Raw genomic sequence first — 6,818 nt, 5'->3', positions numbered from 1 at the left:
AAAAAAAAAAAAAAAAAAAAAAGCTAATTAAGCCTCCTTGCCTAAGAATTTGTGTTCTTTATCCTTTAACACTCTCTACAAATCCTTTTCCCTATTCCTATTAAGCAAAAAGCAGCATTTATCCCAGAGCTGACCGACGTGTTGATTTAACAGTTACAGCAAACATCACGCAACAGTTCTGCCTGTTGTTCCTGCACTGGGTTATTAGTTGGGATTTATCTCTTACCATTCACCTGACAGTTCTTATGAGATCTACAGGGCATATCTTATTTTTGTGTTATTTACAATACTTTTCTCTAGACTAAAGTTAGACAAAAGCTGCCAACGTAATTGGGGAAGGATAGTGAACCGAAAGAGATACAATATGACAGATAGCATAGAAAACCTCCATAAATTTACAAATTAATTCTGACTGGGGTTTATAACTCTATTGCTAAAAAAAAAAATGTTTATTTTAGCTTTTTTAACATGTATTGGGTTTTGTTTGGTTTTTTATTTTTTAAGTACCTGTGCTTTCCCATATCTTGCTCGAGGACTTTGTGGATATTGATTCACTAGTGCTTCAAAGGCCCTTAGAGCTTCTTCAACTTTTCCCTGGAAAGTAGAGATATTTATCAGCAATTCTATCTAATAAAAATGCTGGAGGATGAATGATCTAATAAGACTTTAGTTTCCACAATTAAAAACAAAAACAAAATAAGCAATGCACTCTGAATCAACAGTTTTCACTCATACTTTTCTTAGGATTGCCTTCTTATTTAAGAGAAATTGATTGTCATTATTTATGAAACAATACTACCTACTTTCCAAGGTTAAAATTAATAGCTTTTTTTATTTTACTCACTTTCCCTTTGTTGACTGCACAAAATGCTGAGATGACAATAACCTGTCTATATAAAAAAGTAAAGATTTTGCTGGTAATAACAAAGTCCAAAATGAATGTAACAGAGAATAGGAAGAAAGTTCTAGACATATGTGGAAATTTTCTCTCCACACACTTCTCTTGATGAACAGTATCGTAACTACAGTTCTTCCAGGGGAAACACTGTAGACTCATCCACAGTGCATGCCTCTTTCCTCCAAATCTTTTGCATAATGATGCCCCTCAGGAGACCTCACATGTGTTCTGTGTCCCTTCCCTGTCTCACATAAAGTCCGAATGTAACTATGGTATTCTTATGATGGATGTTGACCAGCAAGGATGGATGGAAGTCGAACCAGCCACACTGTTAAATAGTTTCTAAGCACTGCTTGGCAATATTTGGCAACAGACCCTGCTGCCACTTCCAGCTCTTACAGCTTTATGAATATGAGTGGGCCATTACACACAACTGCCTTGCTATCTTCAAATATTACACATCTAATTTATTACTAAATGTATGCTGATTCCCACATGACACGCATGACTATCTGTAACTTACCAAGAGACACAGGCAGGAAAAGAGACTCAGCAAACTGACCCTATAGGTTCAGAAAAAATTTCTGCTGCGTCTTTCTCTGATTAACCAATTGCTTAAGTAATAAGAAGCATGAAAATTCCTTTTGATTTTATATTCTAACATGTAAAGAAGGCTTCAAGTGATAAACAGCAGTGGCAGTATGAGGTTAGTACTCTCTATCTAATAGCCCTCCACTCCAATCACAGACCTACCAGAGCTCTAGGGCTGCATAGATGGCAGTATAAAGTCAAAATGGCATAGTATTCTGAAAATCAAGAATAATCCTTCATCTACAGTGACAATAAAATGGTCTTTATTGTACTGTACTGAAAATAGGGTATCTCCTTGCTCATCCATCTCAAATCCAGGGTACAACAAAAACCTGCAGTTGTTCTTTATGTGCTAGGACTGTCAATGAGGAATATCAGAGTTTTTACAAGATTTACACCCTAAAGACTTAAGGCATCTCATTTCTAACAGCCATAGTCTTGCTTCGCTATCTCATCTCACTTCTGGAAAAGGGATCTCACATCTCTGCAAAGGTCTTACTTTCTGAAATACTCAAATAAAATAACAAAATTGGAACCTATAAAGGGAGATGACCAAAGAGCTTGCTTTCTAGTTTGGTTTTTTTGTTTGTTTGTTTGTGGGGTTTTTGTTGTTGTTGGTTTTTTTTGTTTTTTTTCTTTTCACGGTCAAGTTATTAAATTCAGAACTACCCAAACTGACTGATAGATGTTAGTCTTGCTGCCACTAGTGACAAGCAGGAACATCTGCTTTGTCCTCTAAGCAGCTGTATGGGAGTAGAGACATTTACAGGACACACGCAGAATCCCAACAGAAACAACACCTACTTCAGAGATCTGCACCTAACATTCCCAAGGCATATGAACACTTCCTGAGAGATCCAGAGTAAAACACACATTTTAAGTTCTCTGTTAAGAGCTGACTTCAGTACTCAAATAGGCAACAGTGATAGGACAGAACTAGTCCTGTTCCATGGGATTAATTTAAGCATAAATTCAATGGCTAAGCTAAATATTTTCAAGGTCAACAGTGAGCAAACATCCATGAACAGACATACACTTATGACTTTAAAAAAATTAAATTAAATACCCAGCAGAAGTTAAATTTGAAGGACAAATATGCACTGAATATTTAATTTTTAAAAATTAAGTTCACAAAAAATAATCTAAAAGTCATTCTCCTTTTTCTAAGTTTTTAATTTATCATTTTTGTCCATTGCCTACAGTCCTGAGTGAAACATTACAACTTACTTTTTTACGTAGTTTTTCTGCAGCATCTAATTCAGCTTTAATGGTCTTATCAAACTTGTTTAAGAGCTTTGGCTTCTTCTTTTTAGCTAGAAGGTTTAAAAAACATACAATTCATTACTTCTTTTGCATTTCACAGCAATTGTCTGGAGTAACACTCAACTAGGGAATGTGTCGGTAAAGTGCATGATTTCCAAAGAAGGTAGTTTCAAATTACACTGAAGATAAACTGATTTCTTACTTATTACAGTCAAAACCTCCTATATGGAAAAGCAAACTTCAGTCATTCAAATTGAATGACTTGGCACTCAACTTCTGGATAAAGAATCTTTCATCACATAACAGTCAAGGATTTTTTTTTCCAAATGGTTCAGTTGATGTGGGAGAACATGAACTGTTATTTTTCCACACTTATGTGGTACTACGAAAAACATGATTATCAGGATATATTAGTAATTTCTAAAAGTTGTGACTATATAGGTCTACTTCTTTGCCTGGAGCAATTAGTGAGGCTGCATCTGAAGTCCTGTGTCCAGTTCTGGGCTCCTCAGTACAAGAGAGACGCGGAGCTCCTGGAGAAGGTCCAGTGGAGGGCAACAAAGATGATTAAGGCATGGGAGCAACTCTCTTACAAGGAAAGGCTGAGGGAACTGAGCCTGTTCAGCCTTCAGAAGAGATGACAGAGGGGATCTCATCAATCAACGTCTATAAGTATCTGAAGGGAGGGTGTAAAGAAGGATGGAGACAGGCTCATCTCAGAGGTGCCTAACAATAGCATACGAGGCAAATAGCAGAAACTGGAGCAGAGAAAGTTCCACCTGAACATAAGAACTTTTTTATTGTGTGAGTGACCGTGCACTGGAACAGGCTGCCCAGAGAGGCTGTAGTGTCCCCCTCACTGGAAGTATTCAAGAGTGCCATCTGGATACAAATCTGTGCCATATGCTCTAGGATGACCCTGCTTGAGCAGGGAGGTTGGACCAGATGATCCAGTGTGGTCCCTTCCAACCTTACCCATTCTGTCATTCCGTGATTAGAAGAGTTCACAGAAATCATAGTTACTCAGTAGAGTTCTTGTTGAACTCAAGTTCAGCACTGAAATGTCAGACCAAGACCTCTAAGTGATCACGTTTCCATAGCTTAGTGAGCTATCACAGAGAAGCAGAGCAGCAGCAGTATGTAGCAAACCAGCCTTGAAGTAAATTGCGTATACTGCATCTGAAGCAAATTGAAGTAAATGGTGTTAATTTAAACAGCTATTTACTTCATAGCACTTCACTCTTAAACAATGTCTATTTGGTTGCATTAAGTATACTTAAACTACCCTTAACTAGTTGTTTAAAAATTCAAATACATTACTGAAAGGATATGGCAGCAGGTAACTGCTTTTCTCCAAATTTGCTACAGCTTAACTTTGATTTTGCATTTCATTAGGAAAAAAGGACTCTGACTTTTCTGACACAGGTAGGGGAAATATGCATTGGCTGATACAATTAACTAGTAGTTATACATATATGTAATCAGTGGCACATGTTTTCGCTTTAATGATGCATTACTGGTTTTCCCCCCTCTATGGAGAATAAGTCATTAATAGCATGAAATTACTTCTTTCTTTGTATACATTTAAACAGGGAATGTTGTAACTGGTATATGTAAAGCTAAACCCAAACATCCAACAGTTTAACATCACAAGACTGCTACAATGCTACAGCAAGTATTCTGGATAACAAGTTATTGTAACTAGCTACGTTTTATTCTGCTTCCCAAGTCCTCGGGTGCATTGTTCAGGAATTACAAGAGCCACCACATACTACTGGAAGCTGTGCTCATGATTCCTTAAATGATACTGTCTCTGAGACTCTGATTCTACGTACAATCTTAGGCAGACAAATCACGTCATCCACATTAAACCCCAGAAAACACCCCTGTCTTACTTAATGCTTAAACAATACTAAGTCCATCCAATCATTAGAGGATTCTTAACTCTAAACTGCTTCTGTATGGGATGAAAAATTAAAACCCTTAACCACTTTGGGGCTTTTTGATGTGAAACTTTCACTGTCGTATTCAATGCTGAACTTGGACAGCTCTGTGCAGAGAGAGTTTTTTTATATTGTCTTTTTAAACCCTTCTGCAGAACTGGTATGCATAGTTGAATAGATGCCATTGTTTTTCAGAGGCAGGAGGGAAACAGAATTTAGGTAGAATTCAAGCTATCCTACCAAATTCCATTTGCTTATTCAAAAAGGTTGCTTGAAGCCTTAAATCTAAAAATGTATTAATATTTATAAAGGTAAGATACTAAAGCAGCAGTGCATTAGGATTATTATATCCTTGTTGATCCTTCTTGTAACAGAAGAGACCATAATCTTTCATTGCATTAGATATCAAGAAGTTAAGAAGAAAAAAACCCCAAAACTGTCTGACATATAGGAGTTTACAACTTTTTCAGGATAAACCACCACATAATTTACTTTAATATATTGGTTTTGCTCCCCTAAACACTTCAGGTTTTCATTGCAACCCATGACTTGAAATCAAGTATTTATACTGAAACACACAACAATGCATTTAGGAAATGTAGTTATCATGGAACTAAACTGACCAAAGAGGAGCTTTGTTTCGTGTTTTTTCATAATATACATGTTTTTAATCTCAGTTGTTCCTTCCCCAAGGAAGGAAGGAAATTGGAAAGCAAAGCAATACTTTCCTATCTGTGGCCTATTCCAGTCTTCCTCTATCTTACTTTAATATCATCCATTTAATAGGAAAGCAATGTCTTCACTGCATTTTCATGCAGTTAATGATGATGAGGATTAAGGAGCACAGCCCTGGCTCTCTTCCAAATGTTCACACCCCTTGAATCCAGTAAAACTCACAGAACCAGCTCTCATCACAAAGGCAAGGATCCCTCCACCCCAAACCTTCAGTCCACAGTGATTAACAGGTAGGGTCAGAAGTTTCTTACACATCACTAGGCCTGAGAAGAATAATCCATAACAGGTAAAAGGCTTGTTAGGTTTTATCTTATTTTCTTTCTTCTTTTCTAAAAATATGCCAACTCAGTTTTTCAAACAACCATTGCTATTTCTAAAGCCTAGCTTTCTCAACAGCAGGTGTGGATGAACCCAGAAGCATTAGTCCAAGGAACCAATGAAAGCAAATGATGCTAAGGACTTTTTAGGTTCATTGCGCTCTTAGCTGCCATGTGAAACTGTCCTTTGTTGTTAGCTGGAAAACTGAGGCATATCAGTTCCTCTGAGTACATGATCTGGGGACCTTCCAGCTGGACATCACCACCAAACACCTGGTTTGATTTCTGTTCTCTAAATAGGAGGTTGTACATGCACAGAAGAAATAATGTAAACCCCAACTAAAATGCCAGTTCTCAGTTCTTACGGCACGAATGAAAACTTTTATCTAAGGCTGGTCAGTTATACATGAACTGTATATTCAGTAAGACAGGACAGCTATTTGTCAGCTTTTTAGCTTTCAGCATTCATGAAAAGACAGAGTCACTTGGTCATCCCAAACTCAGTAAGCATGGCAACAGCAAGGTTCCTTCGAGGCAAAGGAAAGAAGCTCTCCTACCCAAGAAGAAGCTCTTGCTGCCTATGGGACACTATTTCTGCTGATCATTTGAATTTAGAAGGAGATGACAAATAACTCATGAAGAAAGAGTAAATTAAAATCTCAAAAGTCTGAGGCACAAAGATGTGATATCTTTCCCTTCATATCCAACTTGGGTGATGTGTTGGAAGAACCTTTTTGCCACCTTCCATTACGAAGAAGAATTATCTGACTGTTTTCAGTACAATTATATATCATCTCTAGACCAGCAGGAGATCAATATAAAAAGCTGGAAAGGAGCTGTTAACATAAATATTATTCATCTGCTAGGCACCAATATAACACAGTAAACATTATATAACGAGCAATCATTTTCATCTCCCGCTCTATTCCTATGTTAAAGTATTCACTAGGGAGCTTTCAGTGTAACCATCAAGCATTCCTCTATATTAACCAGATAGCCTGCTATCTCCCTGCAGGGGTATTTTAATAAATTATCCATTTCCTCCTTCTAGTGTAATAATCTTTTAGCAGA

General features: G+C 37.2%; 1 long non-coding RNA gene across 1 annotated transcript in view; it reads right to left on the bottom strand.

The window, feature by feature from the left end:
• The window catches only part of LOC114072264, a 5,781-nt gene extending 2,977 nt beyond the window's left edge, over nucleotides 1–2,804 (bottom strand). Inside the window, exons 1-2 of the long non-coding RNA XR_003574150.1 lie at nucleotides 2,717–2,804; nucleotides 508–594 (exon numbers count right to left, since the gene is read on the bottom strand). This is a non-coding gene — a long non-coding RNA (uncharacterized LOC114072264). The remainder of the gene's footprint in view (nucleotides 1–507; nucleotides 595–2,716) is intronic.
• Between the last annotated feature and the right edge of the window lie 4,014 nt (nucleotides 2,805–6,818).

Source organism: Empidonax traillii, unplaced genomic scaffold (assembly GCF_003031625.1).
Source record: "Empidonax traillii isolate 1590-97213 ecotype Southwest subspecies unplaced genomic scaffold, ASM303162v1 scaffold2857:size17464, whole genome shotgun sequence".
Classification (NCBI taxonomy): Eukaryota; Metazoa; Chordata; class Aves; order Passeriformes; family Tyrannidae; genus Empidonax; species Empidonax traillii.
This window is presented reverse-complemented; position numbering and strand designations above follow the sequence as displayed.